Source organism: Leopardus geoffroyi, chromosome X (assembly GCF_018350155.1).
Source record: "Leopardus geoffroyi isolate Oge1 chromosome X, O.geoffroyi_Oge1_pat1.0, whole genome shotgun sequence".
NCBI classification, from domain to species: domain Eukaryota; kingdom Metazoa; phylum Chordata; class Mammalia; order Carnivora; family Felidae; genus Leopardus; species Leopardus geoffroyi.
The window spans coordinates 43,016,645-43,043,904 of NC_059343.1; the positions used below are offsets into that span (position 1 = coordinate 43,016,645).

General features: G+C 43.5%; 2 long non-coding RNA genes and 1 pseudogene across 5 annotated transcripts in view; 2 read left to right on the forward strand and 1 right to left on the reverse strand.

Annotated features, from left to right (window-relative positions):
* Nucleotides 1–7,288: 7,288 nt before the first annotated feature.
* On the reverse strand, nt 7,289–9,580 carry LOC123595034. The gene is made up of 3 exons (XR_006710999.1): nt 9,455–9,580; nt 8,028–9,068; nt 7,289–7,497 (listed from the first exon to the last, which is right to left on the reverse strand). It is a non-coding gene; the product is annotated as an uncharacterized LOC123595034 (long non-coding RNA).
* LOC123595033 overlaps nt 9,247–27,260 on the forward strand; it is a 162,178-nt gene continuing 144,164 nt past the window's right edge. Inside the window, exons 1-2 of one of the 4 annotated variants that reach the window (XR_006710987.1) lie at nt 9,247–9,422; nt 20,525–20,571. This is a non-coding gene — a long non-coding RNA (uncharacterized LOC123595033). The remainder of the gene's footprint in view (nt 9,423–20,524; nt 20,572–27,260) is intronic. The other 3 variants (XR_006710989.1, XR_006710990.1, XR_006710988.1) reach the window with 3 other exon arrangements.
* LOC123595032 lies at nt 25,895–26,770 on the forward strand (annotated as a pseudogene).

Sequence of the window (27,260 nt, forward strand, 5' to 3'; positions counted from 1 at the left end):
TGGATCACAGACCTTTGTCAGGAGCTGTGTGCCTGGGTCAGAAGTTATACTGAAGATTGGTCAGCCCCCTAAGCCTGGGCACCCTGGAGAAGAGATACTTTTCTAGGCTGCTGGGATCATTGTCCCAGGCAAGGTAAATAATTGCACAAATTGCTCTGTGTCACAGGGACAAAGACCTCAGGAGGACCAGAGACTGCTAGATGTGTCTGCTGTGCATCAAGAGTCTGAGAATCCCATGATAAATTCCAAAAAGAGGCACCAGCTCCTCCAGGTTGTCTGGCTCAGGACTGGCAGGATGAATATTCACAGTAGTTGTGGGTAAAGGGCCTCCTCCTTCACTGAAATGGTCTTCTTTGGACACTGTGCAGTTATTAAAATTATTTCTTTATTTTAAAATTGTGGTGAAATATACATAGCATAAAGTTTACCATTTTCACAATGTTTAGGTGTACAGTTCTGTGGCATTGAGTCCATTTACATTGTTGTGAACCATCATCACCATCTCCAGAACTCTCTTTACTTTGCAAAGCTGACACACTGTACCCAGTAAACACTAACACCCTATTTATCCCTCTGTCTCTCTTTCATTTGTGATACTGGTAGTTTTGTCTTCTCTTTGTCTTTTGCTTGTTTGTGTTTTTGGCCAGTCTGGCTAGTTTTGTCAATTTTATTTATCTTTCCAAGGAACTAGCTTTTGGTTTCATTGATTTTTTTTCTATTGTTATTCTGTTTTCAATTTGTCTTGATTCATTTTCTTATCTTTATTATTTTCTTCCTTCAGCTTGCTTTAGGTTTGTCTTTCTCTGATTTCATAATGTAGAAGCTTAGATCATTGATAAGAAGCCTTGATGGGGATCAGGATATGCTACTCCAAAATGTGGCACCTTGGCATACTGAATATTTTAAGTGGAAGGAGTTTGAGAAAACAGCAGAAGCATAAAGTTCACTCTGACCTTCCCCCTGCCCTTTTCCCTTGAAGCAGGTCATAAGACTGTCATGTGAGAGGTGCCCTCCCTATACCAGAGGATAGGAGAATCCTTATCTCTGAAGACAAAGGAATCTTGAGAAGAATCAGGATGTCCTGTTTCCCCCAGTTTACTATACTTAACCTGGTACTCCTTGAACTACCATATTCCTCCATGGCTGTCCACTCTTCATCAAACCTAGGATAAAAGTACCCAGGTCCAACTGTTTCTTTGGCTTTTCATTTCCTTATGAAAGCTTCGATGTCACATAAAACTTATATTAAATAGATTTGTATGCTTTTTTTCCTGTTCATCTGCTTTTTGTCAGTTTAATTTTCAGACCCAGCTAGGGTCTCTAAGAGGGTCAAAGAAAACTTTTCCCTCTATTACAATTTTCTTTTTGAACATAAGCATTTAATATCATAAGTTTTCCTCTATGCACTGCTTTATCTGCATACCACAGATTTTGTTATCAGTTTAATTTATTGAAAAAAAATTTTTTTTAAGTAGGCTTCACATTCAGTGTGGATCCCAATGCTGGGTTTGAACCCACGACCCTGAGATCAAGACCTGAGCTGAGATCAAGAGTCAGATGCCCAACTGACTGAGTCACCAGGCACCCCTGATAAATATTTTCTTGTTTTCAAAATTTTTTTAAATGTTTATTTATTTTTTAATTTTTTTAATGTTTATTATTTATTTTTGAGAGAGAGAGACCCCGAGCATGAGGGAGGGAGGGGCAGAGAGAGAGGAAGACAGAATCCGAAGCAAGCTCAAGGCTCTGAGCTGTCAGCACAGAGTTCAACTTGGGGCTCAAACCCACGAACCATGAGATCATGATCTGAGCCGAAGTCAGATGCTTAACCGACTGAGCCACCCAGGCGTCCCAAATGTTTATTTATTTTTTGAGAGACAGAGAGACAGTGCGAGTGGGGGAAGGGCAGAAAGAGAGGGAGACACAAAATTGGAAGCAGGCTCCAGGTTCTGAGCTGTTATGACAGCACAAGGCTCGACACGGGGCTTGAACTCATGAACTTCGAGATCATGACCTGAGCGGGTCAGACGCTTAACTGATTGAGCCACCCAGGTGCCCCTGAAAAATAATTTCTAATTTGCTTGGTGACTTACTCTTTGATGTGCCCATAGGTTATGTATATGTGTCTTTAGTTTTCTTTTTTTTTAAATTTTTTTTAAAGTTTATTTATTTTTGAGGCAGGGAGAGACAGAGCATGAACGTGGGAAGGTCAGAGAGAGAGGGAGACACAGAATCCGAAGCAAGCTCCAGGCTCTGAGCTGTCAGCACAGAGCCCGACGCGGGGCTTGAACTCACGGACCGCAAGATCATGACCTGAGCCGAAGTCGGATGCTTAACCGACTGAGCCACCCAGGCGCCCCTGTGTCTTTAGTTTTCAAACATCTGGGGAATATTCCATGTATTTTTCTGTCATTGATTTCTAGTTTAGCTCCATTACAGCCAGAGAATATACTGTGCATTATTTCAGTTCTTTTAAATTTGTTAAAATTTTGTTATGACCCAGAACATGGTCATATTAACACTGACTCTTGTCTTTTTCTTTCAATTATAAAGATTCTCATGATTACACAGGAGATACCTGAGTAATCCAGGCTCATCTCACTATTTTGATGCTTAATTTAATCACACTTGCAGAATTCCTTTTGTCATGTAAGGTGATGTCTTCACAGGTTCTGGGGATTAGGATGAGAGCATCTTTGCGTGGGGGTGGGGTGGGGTCATTATTCTGTGTACCACATCTCCTTTCCCCTCTCCTAAGCCCTTGGGATGACTGTTACTGTCCCCACATTGGTCCACAGAGGTAAGCAGATTTGGCTTACCTCTCTGAGCAGCAAAGTCTCCATCTGACAAAGGAAAAAGTACAGCAGTAGTCAATGGCCACTGGGAATAATAATAATGACTGTGCTGATCATAACAGTTACCATTTACTGTAGGCTTTCCATGTGCCCGTACTTTGCATGGATTATAGGTGCCACCACCCCCATTTTCCAAGTGAGAGTCTGAGGCCCAGCAAGGTCGTATGATTTGCCCAATGTCATGCAGATGGGAAGTAGTGGAGGAGCCAGGGTTAGAAGACAGGCTTTCTCTATAGTCTGTGCCTTTAGCGACTGCCTCAAGTTACGACCGTGATCCTTAGAGGGGTCAGGGGAGGCCCCCTTAAAGTGGATCCTTTATGAATCTCGAACTGTAGGATGGATTTTAGGGTCTGCTAGTGGCCAAATCACTATCATTACTGGACCTACAAAGAGGGTATTTGCCTTCCACCTTTCTCTGTGTGTCTCAGACTCTCTTTCGCTCTTTCTCTCCTCCCTCTTCCTCTCCCTCCCATACATGTGGGTGCACACACAGACCATAGTGTCTTATATTTGTGGCTTAACCTACACAACTAAGGACCTATGTATCTACATAATTCAGGAGATTATGACCCTCAACACACGTGGGGGATGCCTTACACAGAGCTCCACAGCTAGTGTAGAAACGCCTATAGCTCTGTTCCCCCATTAAAGTAGCTTCAGTTTTTGAGGGTGAGCAGGAGGCAGCCAGGGAGAGTGACAGTCTTCTGTGGGCATCTGGGGTGGGGGGTGAGCAGCAGAGTGTGAATGGTGTAGGTGTCTAGACCAGGACTTCTGGATCCCTCAACATATCTGTTCCTTAATCAATACTTGCCAGCCACCAGGTGTCCCCTTCCCCTCCCAGGTGTGGTAGAACCCCTCCCTAAGGAATGTGGTGGAAGTCTTCTCAAAACAAAGGAAGATGACATACAGCATGGCCCAATCAACTCCCTGACACGACTCTATAATTTGCACTGTGTCCAATCAGACTATATGTGTCACCATATATGGGAGACGAAAAAGTATAAATTGCATAAAAGGCTATACCCCACTGCGTTCGGGGCTCAGCCTTTTTGGGATCTTAGTACACTGATCCTGGGCTGGCACGAATAAAGATGCTTACTGGAAAGAAGAAATTGGATGTCGCGTCCCTCTGTGCGAGAATCCTGCTACACAGGAGCCATTTAAAAAAAAAATTTGTTTATTTGAAAGAAAGAGAGAGAATGCAAGTGAGGGAGGGGCAGAGAAGGAGGGAGACACTGACACAGAATCCAAAACAGGCTCCAGGCTCTGGGCTACCAGCACAGAGTCCAACGCAGGGCTTGAACTCACGAAATGTGGGATCATGATCTGAGCCGAAGTCATACACTTAACTGACTGAGCCACCCAGGCGCCCTTCCCAGGAGCCTCTTTAGCCCCCTCCCTCAGCCCTAGTCACAGGGCCTTAGTTATATCCCATGTTTGTCCTGTCAACCAGCACACCAGCTCTACCTCAGAGGACCCACCCAGGGACTTTCCGCTTCCTGCAAGTGCACAACATTGTGTAGGACAAAGATCTTCCTGCCACCATGCAGGGGTCTGTCATAAAGTCCTTGTTAGGGAGGAACCAAAAATCCTCCAGGATCCAAGTGTAACTCCAGCCCTGGACTGGGGGGGTCCAGGGTAATTCCCCAGGGCTGGGGTAAAGGGAAGGTTTTCTGAGACGATGAGCTGGGATTATTGTCCCATCAGGAGATGGGATGATGCTGTGCAAGGTTGGGTCTGTAAACAAGGAGAAGGTACCCTGGGGGGTACTGAGGAAGCATGATCGCAGGAGTGCTCCAGTGGCTGTCCTCATGGGCTTTGGCCTCTGGCTGGCTGTGCCCCAAGGCATCTGGGCAACTTGAGTCTGTCATCTGTCTTGTCTGGACCCGAGTATCCTCATCCGTGACAGGGTTTTCTTCTAAGGGGGCCTAGGGAGGATTAAGTGAGATGGCGCCTAAGAAGTGCTTGGGATCAGCCATAAAAAAAGAGGGAAATCTTGCCATTTGCAATAACATGGATGGCTCCAGAGGACATTATGCTAAGTGAAATAAGTCAGACAGAGGAAGACCCATACTGTATGATCTCACTTCTATGTGGAATCTAAAAAAAGCAAACTCATAGAAACAGAGAACAAATTGGTGGTTACCAGTGGTGGGGAATTGGGGGCTGGAGAATGGGTGAAGGGGGTTAAAAGTACAAACGTTCAGTTATAAGATACATAAGTTCTGGAGGTCTACTGTATAGCATAGTGACTATAGTTAACACTACTGTATTGTGTATTTGAAAGTTGTTAAGAGGGGCACCTGGGTGTTTCAGTCAGTAAAGGGTCTAACTTCAGCCCAGGTCATGATCTCACAGTTCTCCGCTGTCAGCACAGAGCCTGCTTCGGATCCTCTGTCCTGCTTCACAGATTCTCTGTCTCTGTCTCTCTCTGCCCCTCCCAGGTTGCATACTGTCTCTCTCTCTCCCTCTCTCTCTCTCTTTCTCAAATAAATAAACATTAAAAAAAGAAAGTTGTTAAGAGATTAGATCTTAGGGGCACCTGGGTGGCTCAGTTAGGCATCTGACATTGGCTCAGGTCATGATCTCCTGGTTGGTGAGTTCCAGCCCTGCATCAGGCTCTGTGCCTACAGCTTGAAACCTGGAGCCTGCTTCAGATTCTGTGTCTTCCTTTCTCTCTGCTCCTCCCCTGCTCATGCTCTGTCTCTCTCTCTCTCTCTCTCTCTCTCTCTCTCTCAAAAATAAATAAACATTAAAAAAATAAAAAGAGATTAGATCTTAAAAATTCTCATGACAAGAAAAAAATTGTAACTGTGTGAGGTGATGTATGTTAACAAAACTTACTGTGGTGATCATTTAGCAATATATACATATATCAAATCTTTATGTTGTACACCTTAAACTTATATGATGTTATATTCTGACTATATCTCAGTAAAGCTGGGAAAAAAAGAAGTGCTTAGGACCCTGCAAATCAAATAGATCTATGATTATCTAAAAGAAAGTTACTTTTTTAATTTAAAATTTAAAATTTTCATGATGTTTTTTACCGTATCTCATTGAATCTCAGATACTATAGATTGTGTCTCACACTTCCATTTTAGGTAATACTGAAGAAAGAAAGAATGCTGCTAATTAACTATGACCTAATGCCTTCTCATCTCAGTGACTGTAAGATGAAGTCCTGATTTTTGGTATGTTGATATGTGAAAAGAGGGCATTTTAGATTTGATAAAATATGGGATTTTCCATGGTTTATTTTTATAGTTATCTTTGTGGAAATATATTGTTTTTAATGTTGTGTAGTGATAGAATCTTTTCAAGATATTTCATTGAAGAACAAAAGTGATTTGAACTTATTTGAGATGACTGTATTAGTCTGAATGGGGTCCTGGCCCTTCAGCCTCTCTCAGTTGCCCAGAAGGATCTTTCTGGGGTCAGGTGCACAGAGGCTCACTCCCCATTGCTGTCCACACTGAAGGTACTCTGGATTCTTGCTTCAAGATGGAAGGGGGAGGGGTTAGCCACCAACTGAACATCTGCTCAAGGATGCCCACACGTCAGGTACATCCTGATTGCTGGGAACCTGGCAGTCCCACAGGCATCATACAAACCTTCAGGTGTCACACAGTCTGGTGCAGGAGGCTGACACATACATACAAGCATAACAAAAAGAAATGGAAAGGCGCTGCAGTATGTGGCTATGAGAATGGAACTCTGGATCCAGATGGCTTTCATTTGAATCCTGGCTTCATGATTTCCCAGCTGTGTTACCTCTGGCAGGTTACTAAACCTGTTTCTCAGGTGCCTCATTTGTAAAATGGAGAAAACAACCTTATCTATCTCATTAGATTGTTGTAAGGAGTATTACATGAGTTAATATTTGTAAAGAATTTATTAAAAATTTTTAATGTTTATTTATTTTTGAGACAGAGAGAGAGAGAGAGAGAAGCAGAGCATAAACTGGGGAGGGGCAGAGATGGAGACACAGAATCGGAAGGAGGCTCCAGGCTGTCAGCACAGAGCCCAATGTGGGGCTCAAACCCACAAGCCGTGAGATCATGAACTGAGCTGAAGTCGGATGCTTAACCGACTGAGCCACCCAAGCGCCCCTTTATTTGTAAAGAATATAGAACAGGTTCTGACATATAATAAATGTTCAATAAATGCTTAATATCTTAAGCATTGAATTACAAGTACAGCCCATGGAAGTTCAAGGGATGCAGGGGAGGAAGACATAATGGTAAAGCAAAGATGGTAATAGCACTACCCTCCAAAGTTTATTGTATATATTTCCTTTCATCTTTATTTTTTTTAATAATTTTTTTAACGTTTATTCAGTTTTTGAGAGACAGAGACAGAGCATGAGCGGGAAAGGGGCAGAGAGAGGGAGACACAGATTCCAAAGCAGGCTCTAGGCTCCGAGCTGTCAGCACAGAGCCCGACGCGGGGCTCGAACTCACCAACTGCGAGATCGTGACCTGAGCCGAAGTCGGACGCTCAACCGACTGAGCCACACAGGCACCTCTCCTTTCATCTTTCTTAAAGTGTGGTCCTAGGGTTAAGACCCCATCCTTTCGCAGGAAACCTTTTCCCTCCTCTGTTCTGGATGGCACATCCCGGAACTCTAGCCAAGTAACCACTGCGCCTGCGCCAAACCAGCGGCCAATAGGAGCTCGGCGCGCGATCGGGGACAGGGCTCACGCCCCTTCTGCGCACAGGAAAAGCCTGAGATTGGTGAGAGCTTGCGTTTACCAATCAGATCCCAAAACAAGCCTTGAGGCCCACTCCCTTCTCCCTGATCCAATCGCTTGGCCCTGCCCCCGCAAGCCACTGATTTAAAGTCAAAGAACCAAAATGGGTGGAGCCGAAGAAGAAGCTGTGACTGAAACCCCGGAAAGGTGGAGTTCTCAGTCCTATAGCGGGTGCTTACCTGGGACTTGGATGGGAACCGGGAGGATGGGCAGGGGCTGCGGACGGTGAAGGTAGTGCCACTCCTGCCTCCATCGGGGGCTTGGGCATAAACCCCTTGCACGGGGGTGGTAGCAGCCCTTATGGCCTCCGCAGCCCACACAATGGTTTGTTCCAAAATAGACGCCCCCTACCCAGTGGTACCTCCCAGAGCCGACTGTTCCATCTCTACCTCCTGATAAGGGTATATCTTGGGAGGACGCTCCAAGATTTCCTTGTGGCTCCCAAGGGGCTCTTCCCAAACGATCATGGAACCCCCTTTCCGTGCCATGCAAAGGCCAGCTGAATGTCAGGGCCTCACTCTGGGCCCCATGAAGGTGGACCCATGAGCCCTGACTCCCCACAGACCATTAGGATCTGGGGATTCTTACCTTCTCAACGTCATTCTGGATGAGCCTATTACTGTATCTTCATTCAAATAATAAAAGTAAATGTCAGCCCATTGCATATGTGAATGAATGACTAAAGCTAAAAGTGATGGCTCATTCTCTCCCAGGCCAGAGCCAGTCCTTCCTAAGGCCACTCATCTGGGACAGCCCTGAGAGTGATATGGAGTCAGAACTGAGGTAAGCAAAGCCCAGCCCCCATTCCTTCAACAGGGATCAGGCACTAGCCTCTTGGAGTTGCGTCCTTTTTCGGCCCAAGTGCACATTCCACCTGTTTTTCCCTGTAGAAGGCGCTCCCACTCGCCCTTGCAGGTACATACATTCTGTATCATGTCCAGATCTGTGATATAACATGAACCCCAGTCATTAATGTTACTCTGCAAATCATTGGCTATAAGCGGTCATTTAGAGTATCCCCCCCCCCCGCCCAGTTTGTTCGTACCATCCTTGTGCACACGTGTGTTTCTTTGGCACATAATCTTACAAGTGGAATTGCTGAGTCAAAGGAGTCACTCACTGAACAAACACCTAAAGAGTGCCTAATAAATGATGGACGCTGCTGTAGGCACTGGGGAGACATCAAGGAACTAAAAGTCCCATGTTCCTGCTTTGGTGGAACTGACATTGCAGTGGAGGAGGTTTCCAGTTTGTATCTTCACAGACGTTGCCTCAATGCTGTCCAATTACCGACATCTTCAGCCCTCTCCTGGATTGGGAACTTTGAGGCAAGGAGATGGGTCCCTTGGCCTTTGCTCTCTGCAAAATCTTCCGGGTTAGGGCCTGGGACAGTCCATTTGGGGGACGTCCGGGTGGAGTATGTGTTGGAGGCGGAGGAGACCGGGAATGGAAGGGTCCACTGGGGAGTGGGAGGAGGAAGAGAAATGGTTTACAGGGTATTTCCATAGATACCTCCTTGGTCATACCACTAGGGGGCTTACAGGAAATAAGGATAAATAATACAAAATGGGACCGTCCTCCCAAGATATACCCTTATCAGGAGGTAGAGATGGAACAGTCGGCTCTGGGAGGTACCACTGGGTAGGGGGCGTCTATTTTGGAACAAACCATTGTGTGGGCTGCGGAGGCCATAAGGGCTGCTACCACCCCCGTGCAAGGGGTTTATGCCCAAGCCCCCGATGGAGGCAGGAGTGGCACTACCTTCACCGTCCGCAGCCCCTGCCCATCCTCCCGGTTCCCATCCAAGTCCCAGGTAAGCACCCGCTATAGGACTGAGAACTCCACCTTTCCGGGGTTTCAGTCACAGCTTCTTCTTCGGCTCCACCCATTTTGGTTCTTTGACTTTAAATCAGTGGCTTGCGGGGGCAGGGCCAAGCGATTGGATCAGGGAGAAGGGAGTGGGCCTCAAGGCTTGTTTTGGGATCTGATTGGTAAACGCAAGCTCTCACCAATCTCAGGCTTTTCCTGTGCGCAGAAGGGGCGTGAGCCCTGTCCCCGATCGCGCGCCGAGCTCCTATTGGCCGCTGGTTTGGCGCAGGCGCAGTGGTTACTTGGCTAGAGTTCCGGGATGTGGCGGTGAGGCTTTCGTGATGTGAACAGGTTTGGATTCGGTCTCCGTGCCTCGGTGTTAACTTGTCAGAGGGGTTGAAGATGGTACTCCTGTAGTAAAATTCACAGATCGCTGCTCTTAGGCATATTCTGCCTTTTAGTGCACCGGCGTTGGGGGCTGACACCTCGTGTGTGCCCCTTTCATCCTAAACTCAAGTCGCAAGCCCAGCAGATGCCCCTGTCTCCTCGCCTTTATTCTTGCAGTGCAACCATTCATTCATTCTCTCCATTGCTAAAATTTGAATCTTCGGGTTTGGGATTTAGGGACATTTCACAGAAGTCACTTTATTAAGCAGAAATCCTGCATGGTGGATGGCCCCTGACCCCAGGACCACAGAACAGGGCTCCTTACAAGCCCAGTCTCCCAGCAGGTGGTGCTTTTGCGATCAAATATTTTCCCATGTGCGTTTTCTTCTGGCTGTTAATTCCAGAAATACGTTAAGGACCCAGAGCCAGGATTATGTGGAAACCATACTGCAATCTAATTTTAAAATGCAGCATAAATCTTCATCTAAATGCAACAGGAAACACTTGTGCTCACAACATTATATTTCCAACATTTCCTCTTGTGATGCATAGTAAAATGGGGGAAGCTACATAGTCAAAAACTAAAAGTAAACGTGAAAGTATGGGAGGAAAAAGCAAACCCTAAAACTGAGCGCAAGCACACACAAATGAACCTAACTCTTGATCAAACTGATAAACCATGGAGAAAGTATTCTTCCTGATAACTTTCTCTGGCTGTGTTAATATGGGTCATGACACAGAGGAAGGGCTCCATCTGCCTGAGGTTCAATATTCAACTTTCCTTTCTGTCAAGATTTCTGAATGCTTCCTGTTTGTTTTAATCAGGATCCTGTCGTTTACCTGAAGCCGGTTTTTCTAGGACAAGGGCAGACTGGAAATACAGTCTATTTAAGTCAGTTACTTATCAGAAAGTGCCTTGGAATACAAGAGTCAGAACTCGAAGAACTTGGTAAGAAGGGGGCTGGAGCAGACTTACTCTCCGCTCAGGTCCCTTCACCATTCCAGCCCCTGGAGTAGCCCAGGTCACTCTAGCCGCTGAGGGCCATAACCTCAGTGTGGTGCTTGTCATGAACCATTGTGAATATAAGTGTTTGCTGTTTCTTAGAATCCCACTCTGATCTCTCTGTATCAAAGTGACTGCTGAAAAGCCATTATTTGTGTAATTGCCTTTATTTATGACTGTCTGCCCTACTGGCTCTAGAGACCCCACATTATATTCTTCTGGAGAATGCATAAGAATGGGACTGTTTATATTGCTATGAGCAGCTGTTAATAGCCTGGTTTATTGGATTAATGAGTCACTTACTTTGCACATGTCTAATGGGACGTGACCCACAGGGGTAATGAAGAATGGGTCACTTTTGGTAGGCAGGGGAGTTTTATGGGGGACAAGATCCTGGAGGTTTGCAGGGGGCCCAGGTCACAGTGAAAGGTCACATGGTTAATGGAGGAGGAGGTGGAGGGTGCACGGGGGTGGGTGCCAAAAGGGAGAAGGGAAGACCCAGAAGGAGCACAAGGTATTTTACAGTGTTACTGAGGTGTTCTCTTTCCTTTACATTCTTCCGAGTAGTTTTCCCTCTACACATGCCTCCCCATGTTCCCAAGGAAAGGAACCAAGAAAATAAGTTTTGCTTGAGATAACAGTAAAGATATCAATTGACCTCACTCAGCTCTTTACAGAGCTGATTACAGAGCTGATTATTTGTCCTATCCAGGGGCTCTTGCTTGTAACGTTCCTATACTGCCTGTGAAATCTCTGTTAAAGTAGTTTTCAAAAAGTATAGAATGAAGGCAGGTGTCCCATGGTGCATTCTCTGGAGACAGTTGGTGGTAAGATATTTATTAAGGACCAACACCTGTGAAAGGAAGGGGACAGAAATGGAGCTGGGCAGAGGTAGAACCACAATGGAGAGCCCAACGAAGTCTTGGCCCGCCAGGCCAGGTGGAAACTTTGGAGTAAGTGTCTTGGTCACCTCCGGCTGCTATAACAAGTGATCATAGACTGGGTAGCTTAAGCAACAATATTTATTTCTCAGAGTTCCAGAAGCTGGAAGTCCCAGAGTAGAGTGCCAGCATGGTCAGATTCTGGTGAGAACTGTCTTCTGGGTCGTAGACTGCCGACTTCTCCTTGTACCCTCACATGGCAGAAAGAGTGCGAGCTAGGTGTCTGGCCTCTTTTATAAGAGCACTGATCCCACTCATGAGGGCTCCACCCTCGTTATCTATTTACCTCCCACAGGCCTACTACCTCCAAATACCATCACATTGGGATTAGGGTTTCAATATATGAATTCTGAGGGACTAAGAGGTACATACTTCCAGTTATAAAATGAATAAGCCAGGGGATAAAAAGTACAGCATAGGGAATGTAGTCAACAATATTGTAATAACTTTGCGTGGTGACACATGGTAGATACACTTATCATGATGAGCCTTGTGTAATGTATAGAATTATTGATTCACTATGTGGTACACCTGAAACTAATATAACATTGTATGTCATCTATACTTCAATTAAAAAATCGGGTGATGGGGGTGTGGTTGGCTCCGTCGGTTAAAGCATCCAACTCTTAAAAAATTTTTTTAGTGTTCATTTTTAAGAGAGAGAGAGAGAGAGAGAGAGAGAGCGAGCACGCACGAGCAGAGATGGGGCAGAGAGAGAGGGAGATATAGAATCTGAAGCAGGCTCCAGGCTCTGAGCTGTCAGCACAGAGCCATGTGGGGCTCCAACTTACGAGCCTTGAGATCATGACCTGAGCCGAAGTTGGATGCCCAACCGACTGAGCCACCCAGGCACCCGCTACTTCTTATATTTATTTATTTTTGGGAGAGCACAAGTGGAGGAGGGGCAGGGAGAGGGAGACAGAGGATTGGAAGTGGGCTCTGTGCTGACAGGCTGACTGCAGCGGGCCCGATGTAGGGCTCGAACTCATGAACCACAAGATGACTTGAGCCAAAGTTGGATGCTCAACTGACTGAGCCATCCAAGTGTCCCTAAAGCATCCAACTCTTTATTTTGATTCATGCCATGATCTCATGGTCATAAGATCAAGCCCTGCATGGGGCTCTGCACTGACATTCAGGAGCCTGCTTGGGATTCTCTCTCTCCCTCTGTTTCTGCCCCCCACCTCTCTCTCTCTCTCTCTCTCTCTCTCTCTCAAAATAAATAAATAAATAAACTTAAAAAAATCAGGTGGTGTTAGCCCTCCAACTTAGTTCTTTTTCAAAGCTCTTTTGGCTATTTTCAGTCCTTAGCACTTCCAGATGAATTTTAGATTTTGCTTGTCAGTTTCTATAAAAAAACAAGATGAGACAAAACAAGCAAACCCAAAAGCCAAAAGTTAACACATCCTGCTGGGATTTTGACTGGATTGTGTTGAATGTATAGACCATTCTGGGTAGAATTGATATCTTATCAATATTGAGTCTTCTGATCTATAAACAAAGTATACATGTCTGTTTATTTATGTCTTTAATTTTTCTCAGCAATGTTTTGTAGTTTTCTGTGTGCAAGTGTTACATACCTTTTGTCAGAGTTATCTCAATATTTCATATTTTTGATGCTATTGTAAGTGGAATTGTTTTCTTAATTTCATTTTCAGATTTGCAGGCTAGAACCTTCAGTGCAGTATTATATTAATATTTATTTTGTTTCGGAGAGACAGAGACAGACAGAGTGTGCATGGGGGAGCGGCAGAGAGAGGGAGGGAGACACAGAATCCAAAGCAGGCTCCAGGCTCCGAGCTGTCAACACAGAACCAGATGCAGGGCTTGCACTCACAAACTGAGATCATTGCCTGAGCCGAAGTTGGATGCTTAACTGACTGAGCCACGCAGGAGCCTCTCCAGTGCAGTATTTAATAGAAGTGGTAAGAGTAGAAATCCCTGTCTTGTTTCTGATGTCATGGAGAAAGCATTCAGTCTTTCACCATTAAGTATGGTGTTAGCTGTGATTTTCCATAGGTGTCTATTATCAGGTTGAGGAATTTTTATTCTGTTCCTTGTTTGCTGAGAGTTTTTGTTAGAAATCAGTGTTGACGTTTTTAAAATGCTTTTTTCTGACTCTATTGAAATGATCATATCATTTTTTTCCTTTTCATTTGTTAACATGGTGAAATAACATTGGTTTTCAAATGTTAAACCAGTCCTACATTCCTGGAACAGACCCTAGCTCTCATGATGTATTATCCTTTTAAGATATTGTATTTTTTTAAAGTTTATTTTGGGAGAAAGAGTGAGTACATGAAGGGGCAGAGAGAGAGAGAGAGAGAGAGAGAGAGAGAGAGAGAGAGAGAATTCCAAGCAGGTTCCACACCATGTGGGACTTGAGATCATGACCTGAGCTGAAGTCAGATGCTTAACTGATCCACCCAGGCACCCCAATATATTGTTTTATTTGGTGTGCTAAAATTTTGTTTAAAATTTTGTGTCTATGATTACAAAACATTGGTCTGTAATTTTCTTTTCAAATGTCTTTTTTAAAAAAAGTTTATTTATTTATTTTGAAGTGGGGGGAGCAAGGGCAGAGAGAGAGAGAGAGAGAGAGAGAGAGAGAGAATCCCAAGCAGGCTCTGCACTGTCAACCCAGAGCGTGGTGTGGGGCTCAAACTCAGAAACCGTGAGATCATGGCCTGAGCTGAAATCAAGAGTTGGATGCTTAACTGACTGAACTGCCCAGGTGCCCACTCTTTTTGAATGTGTTTGTCTGATTTAAAAAAAATTTATTTATTTAAAATTAAGTTAGTTAGCATACTTTGTCAGATTTTTGTATCAGGGTATAAAGCTGGCCTCATAGAATGAGTTGGGAAGGATTTTTTCCTTTTTAGTGTTATGGAAGAATTTGTGTAGAATTGGTATTTTCCCCTTAAGTATTTGGTAGAATTCACCAGTGAGGCCATCTAATTATCTATTTCTTCTTGACTAAGCTTGGGTAATTTTTCTTTTGATGAATTTGTCCATTTCATCTCAGTTGTCAGATTTATTGGTGTAAAGTTGTTAATAATGTTTCCTTAATTATCCTCCTAATATGTGTCAAATCAGTGGTGACATAACCTCCATTCCCAATATTGGTCATTTGTGCTGCTCTCTCTGGTAATTCATTGCTGACTCTTGCCTCATGCCTGACTCACCCCAAATGAGGGACTCGCAGCCAGCCCTGTAAACTGGCCTGTGGGTTATCTCCCTCTAGTCCTCTGTCTCGCTCTGAGCATCTTGGCACTTGGGAGTGTGAATGGAACAACCTGCTCTTCTTATGCTTCCTAAAATTAAACTCCTTCATATTTTCATCCCAGCTAGAGTACGGGCTCTCTTAAAGCAGGAAGAAGGGTTGACATCCCCCTTTTTTGTTACATCTCTCTTGGTGCAGTGTAATGCTGACCTGGGTACACAATAAGTACACGATGCATAAGTGAGGATTGATCGCTCCCTCCTATAATAAACATTTGGTTTCTTTTTAACATTTATTCATTTTTTTGAGAGACAGAGACAGTACGAGCAGGGGAGGGGCAGAGAGAGAGGGAGACACAGAATCCAAAGCAGGCTCCAGGCTCTGAGCTGTCAGCACAGAGCCCAATGATGTAGGGCTCAAACCCATGAACTGTGAGATCATGACCTGAGCTGAAGTTGGACACTCAACCGACTGAGCCACCCAGGCACCCCTGGTTTTTTTTTTTTATATGACCCCGTTAATGTCCAAGTTGAAGCTTTCTCCTTCAGTATAAAGCGTCCTGTTTCACAGCAGTTGCAATGGGATTCATGAAGAATATTATGAAGTGTGAGTTGATTTAACTTAAGACATCATGGTTGGTGAATGACAGTCATAAAGTTAAAGGGAGTTTCAGAGATGACATATTTCACTTTGAAGGAGGATGCATGGGACAGCACAGGGAACCAGACTTTGCAGCTTTATGTAAGTTCAGTTGAGGAAGTTAAAAATTCAGCCTTACTCCTGAATATTTGAACTGGGCATTAGATTGTGTCCTAACCTTCATAGATATCCAGTTTCTGAGAAAACGAGTCTTTTTAAGGCAATGAGAAGACACCTGCGTGAAATCTGTTCCTGGATGCATTCAGGGACTCTGTTGAATCCTCAGGCTGGGGCTGGGCTGCTGTTATGGAGCCTGCAGTAAAACAGGAACTTCTGGTTCCAATTGCTTCTTACCAAGGCCTCAAAACATTTAAAAGAGGTGAGGTGCTAGCACCCAGAAGAAAAGAGCATTTGTGCAGGTTAGAGCATGGGACGGGACAAATAGCAGAATAGGCCGCCACAGAGGAAGGCATTGCTGGTCTCTCGGTGACATCCTGAAAGGCTAGATCCACCTGCAACATGCCAGACACCTACTTGGTACAGTACAGTGGTAGGGAGGAAAAGATGTATCTGTCATGCTTTAGTCCCTCCAGGAGGGATAAACCATCCCAGGCAAGCATTCTGTAAGTCACCATTTGATCATTTCCACAACCAGGGCTTTGGGAGGACAGAACTGGTTGGTGCTTTTGAGCCAGTCCCTGAAATGAGTTCCCATGCAACATCTCAAAATAAATAACCAGTCAAGTGGGACAGTAGTAACTTCCCCAAGGAGAGATATTGGGTGTACCAGATAACATGAGCCTAGCTAATTCACCATTAACAATTTCCCTGTTATTCAGGTATTCAGTGCAGGATTGTGCTAACTGCTTCTCAGGAATGCTCTTAATCCTCACAACATCCTTTGAAGAGGTAGGGGACATTATTACCCCTGTTTTACACATTAGGAACCTGAGGCACACAGAGGACATGTGACTTGCTTCCAGGTCACACTGCTAGCAGATGATGGGGACAAGGCTCAAACCTTCTCCATGTCCTGAAGCAACTGTCCTTCCTTAATAGTAAGGATCAGCTCTTAATAAGCACCTGGGCTCCATTACATTACCTAATTCATTTTATCATCACCGCAACACTATCAGGCATGTGTCATTATTTTCTCATTTTACAGAAAGAAAAACTGAGGCAAGAAAGGTGAGGTAACTTGCTCAAAGTTTCACAGCTAGGGGCGCCTGGGTGGCGCAGTCGGTTAAGCGTCCGACTTCAGCCAGGTCACGATCTCACGCTCCGTGAGTTCGAGCCCCGCATCGGGCTCTGGGCTGATGGCTCAGAGCCTGGAGCCTGTTTCCGATTCTGTGTCTCCCTCTCTCTCTGCCCCTCCCCCGTTCATGCTCTGTCTCTCTCTGTCCCAAAAATAAATAAACGTTGAAAAAAAAATTAAAAAAAAAAAGTTTCACAGCTAATAAATGGATTGGAATCTTGGCAGTCTAGTGATGGAGTCCAAGTTCTAAGCCCCATTCATGTAATGCCTCTCAAGGGTCACATTACATGAAATGTTTGCCCAGCATCAACTGCCCGCTCTGCAGCATAACCTGTGTTAAAATATGCCTTTGCCGAAGTGACCATGGGATTCCAACTCTGATGAGTTCTGCTACAAATCACATTACTGGTTCATTTGCAGAGACAGGTCTAGAACCTTGCCTTTCTGATGGGGTAGGGTGGGGATAGCATGTAGAGAATAACACAAAGGCCCTAAAAAGGCCCCAGCTGTTCAAAAACCTCTCTCTCTTCTATCTCCAATGATACTCTTGGATTACTCAAAGATTACTCTTTGGATTAAAACCTGTCTCCCTAAAGATCATAACTGAAGAAGAAATATGGTGCCATATATATTCTCTAGTTGACTGTGGTCAGCTTGCTGAATTGGCCCTGAGGGTATGGGACACAGAACAGGGCATTCTGGATGGGACGAGGGTAATGGGGAGGTTCTAGAAGGAAAGACAGGAGGGAGTGAGTAGGGCACTGGAAACTGAGCAGGAATAGTGAAAAGGGAGAGGAAATCTGATAAGAGAGGAAAGATGGTCCCCAAAGGAGGACAGATAAGAGGTCTCCAAATACTCATTGTTTCCTCCATCATCTCCCCATGGCCTGACCCTGATCTTAGGAAGCCCTCATGCCCAGGACTCAGCTAAACAGCTGGGGAGTGGAGAAACATCAGTGCCACATGGCATCAAGAGCCGGTTGTGGAATGAAACCATAAAACCACCTTCTTCCTTTGTGAAGGAATTTCAGGCATCATCAGCTGGTGGCTTGTTTTTTTTTAATTTAATTTTTTATTTTTAAAAATTTACATCCAAATTAGCATATAGTGCAGCAATGATTTCAGGAATAGATTCCTTAGTGCCCCTTACCCATTTAGCCCATCCCCCCTCCCACAACCCCTCCAGTAACCCTCAGTTTGTTCTCCATATTTATGAGTCTCTTCTGTTTTGCCCCCCTCCCTGTTTTCATATTATTTTGTTTCCCTTCCCTTATGTTCATCTGTTTTGTCTCTTAAAGTCCTCATATGAGTGAAGTCAAATGATTTTGTCTTTCTCTGACTAATTTCACTTAGCATATTACCCTCCAGTTCCATCCACGTAGTTGCAAATGGCAAGATTTCATTCTTTTTGATTGCCGAGTAATACTCTGTTGTATATATATATATATATATATATATATATATATATATATATATATACCACATCTTCTTTATCCATTCATCCATCGATGGACATTTGGGCTCTTTCCATACTTTGGCTATTGTTGATAGTGCTGCTATAAACATTGGGGTGCATGTGTCCCTTCGAAACAGCACACCTGTATCCCTTGGATAAATGCTTAGTAGTGCCATTGCTGGGTCGTAGGGTAGTTCTATTTTTAGTTTTTTGAGGAACCTCCATATTGTTTTCCAGAGTAGCTGCACCAGCTTGCATTGCCATCAACAATGCAAAAGAGATCCTCTTTCTCCGCATCCTTGCCAACATCTGTTGTTGCCTGAGTTGTTAATGTTAGCCATTCTGACAGGTGTAAGGTGGTATCTCATTGTGGTTTTGATTTGTATTTCCCTGATGATAAGTGATGTTGAGCCTTTTTTCATGTGTCGGTTGGCCTTCTGGATGTCTTCTTTGGAGAAGTGTCTATTCATGTCTTTTGCCCATTTCTTCACTGGATTCTTTGTTTTTTGGGTGTTGAGGTTGATAAGTTCTTTGTAGATTTTGGATACTAACCCTTTATCTGATATGTCATTTGCAAATATCTTCTCCCATTCTGTTGGTTGCCTTTTAGTTTTGCTGATTGTTTCCTTTGCTGTGCAGAAGCTTTTTATTTTGATGAGGTCCCAATAGTTCATTTTTGCTTTTGTTTCCCTTGCCTCCGGAGACGAGTTGAGTAAGAAGTTGCTGTGGGCAAGATCAAAGAGGTTTTTGTCTGTTTTCTCCTCTAGGATTTTGATGGCTTCCTGTCTTACATTGAGGTCTTTCATCCATTTTGAGTTTATTTTTGTGTATGGTGTAAGAAAGTGGTCCAAGTTCATTCTTCTGCATGTCGCTGTCCAGTGTTCTCAGCACCACTTGTTGAAGAGACTGTCTTTATTCCATTGGATATTCTGTCCTGCTTTGTCAAAGATTAGTTGGCTATATGTGTGTGGGTCCATTTCTGGGTTCTCTATTCTGTTCCATTGATCTGAGTGTCTGTTCTTGTGCCAGTACCATACTGTCTTGATTATTACAGCTTTGTAGTATAGCTTAAAGTGTGGGATTGTGATGCCTCCTGCTTTGGTTTTCTTTTTCAAGATCACTTTGGCTATTCGGGGTTCCATACAAATTTTAGGATTATTTGTTCTAGCTCTGTGAAAAATGCCGGTGTTATTTTCATAGGGATTGCATTGAATATGTAGATTGCTTTGGATAGTATCGACATTTTAACAATATTTGTTCTTCCTATCCAGGAGCATGGAATCTTTTTTCCATTTTTTTTTTGTGTGTCTTCTTCAATTTCTTTCATAAGCATTCTATAGTTTTCAGTGTATAGATTTTTCACCTCTTTGGTTAGATTTAAAAATTTTTTTTTAACGTTTATTTATTACTGAGAGACAGAGAGACACAGAGCATGAGCAGGGGAGGGGTAGAGAGAGGGGAGACACAGAATCTGAAGTAGGCTCCAGGATCTGAGCTGTCAGCACACAGCCCGACGCAGGGCTCGAACTCATGAACTGTGAGAACATGACCTGAGCCGAAGTCGGTTGCCCAGCCAACTGAGCCACCCAGGCGCCCCTGGTTAGATTTATTCCTAGGTATTTTATTATTTTTTTTTTTTTTTGTGCAACTGGAAATGGGATCGATTCCTTGATTTCTCTTTCTGTCGCTTCATTGTTGGTGTATAGGAATGCAACCGATTTCTGTGCGTTGATTTTATATCCTGCAACTTTGCTGAATTCATGAATCAATTCTAGCAGTGTTTTGGTGGAGTCTTTTGGGTTTTCCATATAGAGTATCATGTCATCTGCAAAGAGTGAAAGTTTGACCTCCTCCTGGCCGATTTGGATGCCTTTTATTTCTTTGTGTTGTCTGATTGCAGAGGCTAAGACTTCTAATACTATGTTGAATAACAGTGGCAAGAGTGGACATCCCTGTCTTGTTCCTGACCTTAGGGGGAAAGCTCTCAGTTTTTCCCCATTGAGGGTGATGTTAGCATTGGGTCGTTCATATATGGCTTTTATGATCTCGAGGTATGCTCCTTCTATCCCTACTTTCTTGAGGGTTTTTATCAAGAAAGGATGCTGTATTTTGTCAAATGCTTTCTCTGCATCTATTGAGAGGATCATATGGTTCTTGTCCTTTCTTTTACTGATGTGATGAATCACATTAATTGTTTTGCAGATATTGAACCAGCCCTGCATCCCAGGTGTAAATCCCACTTGGTTGTGGTGAGTAATTTTTTTAATGTATTGTTGGAGCCGGTTGGCTAATATCTTGTTGAGGATTTTTGCATCCATGTTCATCAGGAAAATTGTCTATAGTTCTCCTTTTTAGTGGTGTCTCTGTCTGGTTTTGGAATCAAGGTAATGCTGGCCTCATAGAAAGAGTTTGGAATTTTCCTTCTGTTTCTATTTTTTGGAACATCTTCAAGAGAATAGGTGTTAACTCTTCCTTAAATGTTTGGTAGAATTCCTCTGGAAAGCCATCTGGCCCTGGACTCTTTGTTTTTTTGGCAGATTTTTGATTACTAGTTTGATTTCCTTACTGGTTATGGGTCTGTTCATTTTTCTATTTCTTCCTGTTTCAGTTTTGGTAGTGTATATGTTTGTAGGAATTTGTCCATTTCTTCCAGATTGCCCATTTTATTGGCATATAATTGCTTGTAATATTATTATTGTTTTTATTTCTGCTGTGTTGGTTGTGATCTGTCCTCTTTCATTCTTGATTTTGCTTATTTGGGTCCTTTCCTGTTTCTTTTTGATCAAAGTGGCTAGTGGTTTATCAATTTTGTTAATTCTTTCAAAGAACCAGCTTCTGGTTTCATTGAGCTTGGGGTTTTTGCAAGGGGAGTGGCAATTTGGCGCTGGCTTCTGGAGGTCTCACAAACTCCGCAGGCAAAAAGCTCACTCTGCTGGATGCCCAGAAGTCTGGCTTTTCTCAACACCAGAAGTGGCAACAACACGGAATGGATTTCTGACTTTAGTTGCTGCTGTTTGCAGCCCATACCCACATCCCATACTGTTGTGAATATGGATCAGGTGATGTGCGTTTCAGTGGCATTTGTTAGCAACAGCGGCACTAGGACATCAGCCTTTGCAGTGTTATAGTTCTTGTTCCACTTCATGAGTTGCTTGGGGATGAGGGTTTCTGTCTTTAGACGGAGGGACCCCAGACTAACATGCCATTTATAGATATTCATGTCCAGATGCAGAGGGAAAGGCACCATCCCACCTGACCTCATCTCGGTGGAGTTGCCCTTGAGACCCTGTGCCTGGGCCCCAGTGCTCCAACTCTGATGTCTGGCTGAGCCCCATGCAAATATACAGACCCCAGCTGAGAGTGGGGCCCCTCAAATTCTCCATCTTCCCATGGAACTCTTTGAAGCAGAGTTGAGAACTATATATTTGCCAGATCCTCAGTGGCTTCAGTAGTGTCACCATCTGAGACCACTGTTCGTTTTTCTGCTATTTCTCAACCTCCTGGATAAAATTTATGGAATATATCTGAAGCTCAATTTTATTTATTTATTTATTTATTTATTTATTTATTTATTTATCTATTTAGTCAAAATGTTTATTTCTTGAGAGAGAGAGAGAGAGAGAGAGAGAGAGAGAGAGAGAGAGAGCCTGAGCAGGGGAGGGGCAGAGAGAGAGAGAGGGAAACACAGAATCCGAAGCAGGCTCCAGGCTCTGAGCTGTCAGCACAGACCCTGATGAGGGGCTGGAACCACCACGATTGCAAGATCATGACCTGAGCCGAAGTCGGATGCTCAACCGACTGAGCCACCCAGGCACCCCTGAAGCTCAGTTTTAAGTAAGACACCTGGGCTGTTATCCAGGTGATGCAAGTGAGAGATGGCCTTCTAGGTATGCCTTGGATACTGTGGTTACTGTTCAGTTACCCACTTCAGCTCTTCATGAGCCTCTTGTAATGCCTTGATTACTGGGGATCTGGGGGCAGAGTACTGAGTAGATTGGAGGTGCAGGGGTTTGGGAACAGATTTGGGGTTCAGAAGAGAGTAATGTGAGCCCACTGAACCAGCAAAAGGGGAAATTATCCCAAGCCTCAACTCAAGGTTTACTTCAGTTTTATTAAGCCACAGTAATGTCTACTAGAGTTCACTCTTGCCATGTAAATACAGATTAAATGTTGTTTTTTCAGTTATGTAAAAGTTTAGAACAATGTATTTTTAGGACATAATCTTGCTTTACCATTCCTGTAAGTTGCAAGTTTGACTTCCCTTTGGAAATTGCACAGTGCTCTTAAAAAATATATTGTAATCTTAAATTTTGTAACCACCCGTGTTATAATTGACATTCAATAAATTGCACATATTTAAAGTCTAGGTGATTTTATGAGTTTTGGCATATGCATACACCTGCAAAACCATCCCCATGATCCAGACAGTGAACATATGCATCACCCCCAACAGTTTTCTACTGCCCCTTGGGAATCCCTGCCTCCCACCCACCCTTTCCACCAACCATCCCATTTCTAGGCAACCACTGTCTGCTTTCTGTGTGCATTTCCTAGAATTTTATATAAATGGAATCATACTGTATATATTTTTTCTCGTCTGGCTTCACTCACTCAGCATAATTACTTTTAGATTTATCTATGTTGTTGCTTTGATGTGTTAATTGCATAGCCCCATCTAGCAAGTCTTAAGTTTCCAATTTTACACTTTCATTCCTTCCTTCCGCTGAAGGCTCTGACAACTTTTACAATACACACACCCTTGGGAATGGTAAAATTTAGGCATTATCAACCATCCAGGTGAAGATCTTGTCAGAACCTTTTTCAGAGAATTGGTTTTGTTAGAGGTGTGATAGAGGTAAGGTGAAAAGAATAAGTCTCCTAGCAAAAGAGACATGTCCCTGAGGGAAACCAACAAAGCAGGCAAGGGAGGCTCTGACTCCTGAAAACAAGTGTTTCCAGCCCCGCAAAGTTGTATGTGTCTGCGAAGCACAATAAAAGGAAGCACAATAAAAGGAAGCACAATAAAACAAGGTACGCCCATAGAGAGAGCTGGCTCCATACAGGGCTTTACTCAGTTAACTTTAGCTTACCTGTCACAAAATTTTTCCATAGGCACTTGCCCTCATGTAGTTACTGTGGATACTTGCCTAGCCTCACCAGATCCCCTAACTTTATAATGCATCTTTTGTATAAATATATTTTGATAAATAAACTTGCTGAGTCGTGTATGCATTTCATGTAAGGTCTCTTTTTAAAGCATGGATTTAAATTTTCTAGACTATAAAATATGGATGTTTCTTTACCTTCTAAATTAGGTACTTTATTTACAATGTTAAGATAGCCCCTGTCCATTTTGTAGAACCATAACTATCATTAAAAATTGTTGCATAAATATTTTCAAGAGCTCTGACTATAATCCTGAAGTGGTTTCTAACCATTGTGAGAGGGAGGAGCTGATCACTGCTATAAACATGAATTCATGCATCCTAGCGGCCACTTTAGCCCTGAGAGACCAGTTCCAAAAGATGTGAAGCAACTCCTGAGTCCCATGGGTATATGGGGGTGAGGGTGGGTAGCAAATACCATAAAAAAGCAACAACAAACCTCGATGAAAGTATTAGAACAGTCTTTTTTTTTTTTTTCAAGAAGTCATTTTCATTTCATTTCATTTCATTTCATTTCATTTCATTTCATTTATTTATTGAGAGAGAGAAAGAGGGGGGGAGAGAGAGAGAGAGAGAAAGAGAGGGAGAGAGAGAGAGAGAGAGACAGAGAGTCCCAGGCAGACTCCATGCTTAGCACAGAGCTCAACACAGGGTTCAATCTCATGACCCTGGGATCATGACCTGAGCCAAAATCAAGAGTCAGACGCTCAACCAACTGAGCCACCCAGGTGCCCCTCATTTCTATTTTAAAGCACTTACCCTTGATCAGGGTGTCTTAGCCAAGGCTCTGTTGACATCTTGGGCAAGATTTTTCTTTGTTGTGGGGCCTGTACTGTGCCTTGTAGGGTGTTTAGTAGCTTCCCTGACCTCTACCCACTAGATGCCAGTAACACCTCCCTCGTTGTGACAGTCAAAATTGTCTCTAGATATTGAATATCCCCTGGGGGACAGGATCGGCCCCTTGCTGTCTGTTGAGAACCATTGCCTTATAGTGAAAGATTCTAAAATTTTAAATTTGAAAATAAAAAAGAGCTTTATTGAGATGTAATGCATAGACCACACAGTTAGCCTTTTAAAAGTGGTTTTTAGGGGTGCCTGGGTGGCTCAGTTGGTTAAGTGTTTGACTTCGGCTCAGGTCATGATCTCATGATCCATTAGTTTGAGCCCCATGTCAGGCTCTGTGGTGACAATTCAGAGCCTGGAACCTGCTTCAGATTCTGTGTCTCCCTCTCTCTCTCTCTGCCCCTCCCCTGCTCATGCTCTCTCTCCCTCAAAAATAAATAAAACATTAAAAAAATGTAAAAGTGGTTTTTAAATGTCTTTACAAGGTCAAGCAGCCACTACCACAGTCTAATGTTAGAACAGTTTTGACCCCCCTAAAAGAAACCTCATGCCCATTAAAAGTCAGCCCTTCTCTGGGCTGATGGCTCGGAGCCTGGAGCCTGCTTCCATTCTGTGTCTCCCCCTCTCTCTGCCCCTCCCCCGTTCATGCTCTGTCTCTCTCTGTCTCAAAAATAAATAAAACGTTAAAAAAAATTAAAAAAAAAAAAGTCAGCCCTTATTCCTCACCACCCCAGGCAGCCACTAATCTATTTCCTGTTTCTATGGATTTGCCTATTCTGGACATTTCGTTTAAGTGAAATCATACAATATGTGATTTTTGTGACTGGTTTCTCTCATGTAGCATAATGCTTTCAAGATTCACCGGCTTTTTAGCATGTATCAGGACTTCATTCCTTTTTAAGGATGAATAATATTCCATTGCACTGGTAAACCACATTTTGTTTATCCATTCATTCATCGGTTGATGGACATTTGGCTTACGTCTACCTTTTGGCTATTATTAATAGGCTGCTATGCACATTTGTGCATGGACTTTTGTGTGGACATCTATTTTCATTTCTCTTGAATGAAAGGGATGGAATTACTGGGTCATATAAAACACCTTTAAAACAGTAAATTCTTTTTTTCAAGATATATCTTAAGGCAAACCCAAAATACAAGATAAATTGAAATTCAGTGTTTGAAGGGAGGTTAGCTGGAGCTCCAGAACCCTGCCCAGGATGCCCCTTGACAACCCTGGTGGCCCTGAGATGTCTCCACAGAGCATGGGTAGGGGCAGAGAGGAGGTACAGGGCAGGGTTCCCGGGGACACAGCCTGCATTTCTGTGCTTCAGAGACTTACAGAACCTTCCAACAAATTAAAAAAAAAGAATGATTAGTAACTAAGCTCACAACTTTCATCAAGAAGGAGAAAATCAGGGGTGCTTAGTTGGCTCAGTTGGTTAAACTTCTGACTCTTGGTTTCGGCTCAGGTTATGATCTCACAGTTCGTGAGTTCGAGCCCTGAGTTGGGCTCTGTGCTGGCAGTGTGGAGCCTGCTTGGGATTATCTCTCTCCCTCTCTCTCTGCTCCTACCACCCCTCTCAAAATAAATAAATGCATTTTAAAAAAAGAGAAAACCAGTCTCTTCCTCCATGCTGCCTGTGGAGGTGGCAGCTATCTCCTATTCAGCATCATGGCCACCCTTAGAACCCTTGTGAAGCCCAAGAGCATTAAAAAGAGGACCAAGAATTTCATTCAGCACCAGTCAGACCAATATGTGAAAATTATGTGCAACTGGCAGAAACCAGAGGCATTGACAGTAGGGTGCACAGAAGATTCAAGGGCCAGATCTTGATGCCCAATATTGGTTATGGGACCAACAAGAAAAGACTGTGTTGTCCAGTGGCTTCTGGAAGTTTCTAGTCCACAATGTCAAGGAGCTTGAAGTGCTGCTGATATGCAACAAATCTTACTGTGCTGAGACTGCTCACAATGTCTCCTTCAAGAAGAGGCAAAGCCATTGTGGAAAGAGCAGCTCAGTTGGCCATCAGAGTCACCGAGCCCAATGCTAGGCTGTACAGCAAAGAAAATGAATAGACAGCTTATGTGCATATTATATTTGTGTTAATAAAACCATAAAACTGAAAAAAAGAAGGAGAAAACAGTTTGGCAATCGCTGTGTGCTTGTTTGTGTCTAGGATACCTCCATGTTTAGTCTCCCATATTAAAGCTTTATTCTTCATCTCCTCCAGGCCCCATGTCTTGGCTTGCAATGTGTTTCCAGTTTGCTGTTTCCTGCCCAGGTCCAGTTCTACCATCTGGATCTCTACTTTTATTTCCTCACTCCATAATAATCACAGGTCCCTTAATTGGTCCCTCGGCAGTCTCCTAGTTTTTCCTTCTCTGGCCTATCTAGTCTGCCCCAGCGAGGCGAGGCTTTGGAACAGCATTGCTGTGATTTGGTCTCCACCTTTTGGTCAACGACATGAATTCAAGTTAGTTCTGTTCTGTTCTATTCTATTCTATTCTATTCTATTCTATTCATTTATTTGTTTATTTATCATGCCCAGAATTTACTGTGTTGGGAATTCTGGAAGGGTTCCAGATATACATCAGAGTCCCTGTCTTTCATTCGGACAGATAAGGCAGTTACAGTAGTATGTGGTAAGAGCCATTGGAATGGCACAAACACAAAAATAGTTAGTGATCTTTTCTGGTGGGTGAGATTGTAGATGACTTTGCGAATGGGACAGCACTGAAGAACTGGTAGGAATTCTTTATATGGAGATGTCAGTAGTAGGGCATCTGGTGGAGAGGATGGCATGAACGAGGGGATGGAAATAGGAAAGCACAGGTGATATAAGAGTCAAATAATTGAAGTAGATGAGTAATGGAAGATCAAGTAGCGCAGTTATGTAGATCAAAGAGAGTGGAAGGCTTTGAAAACC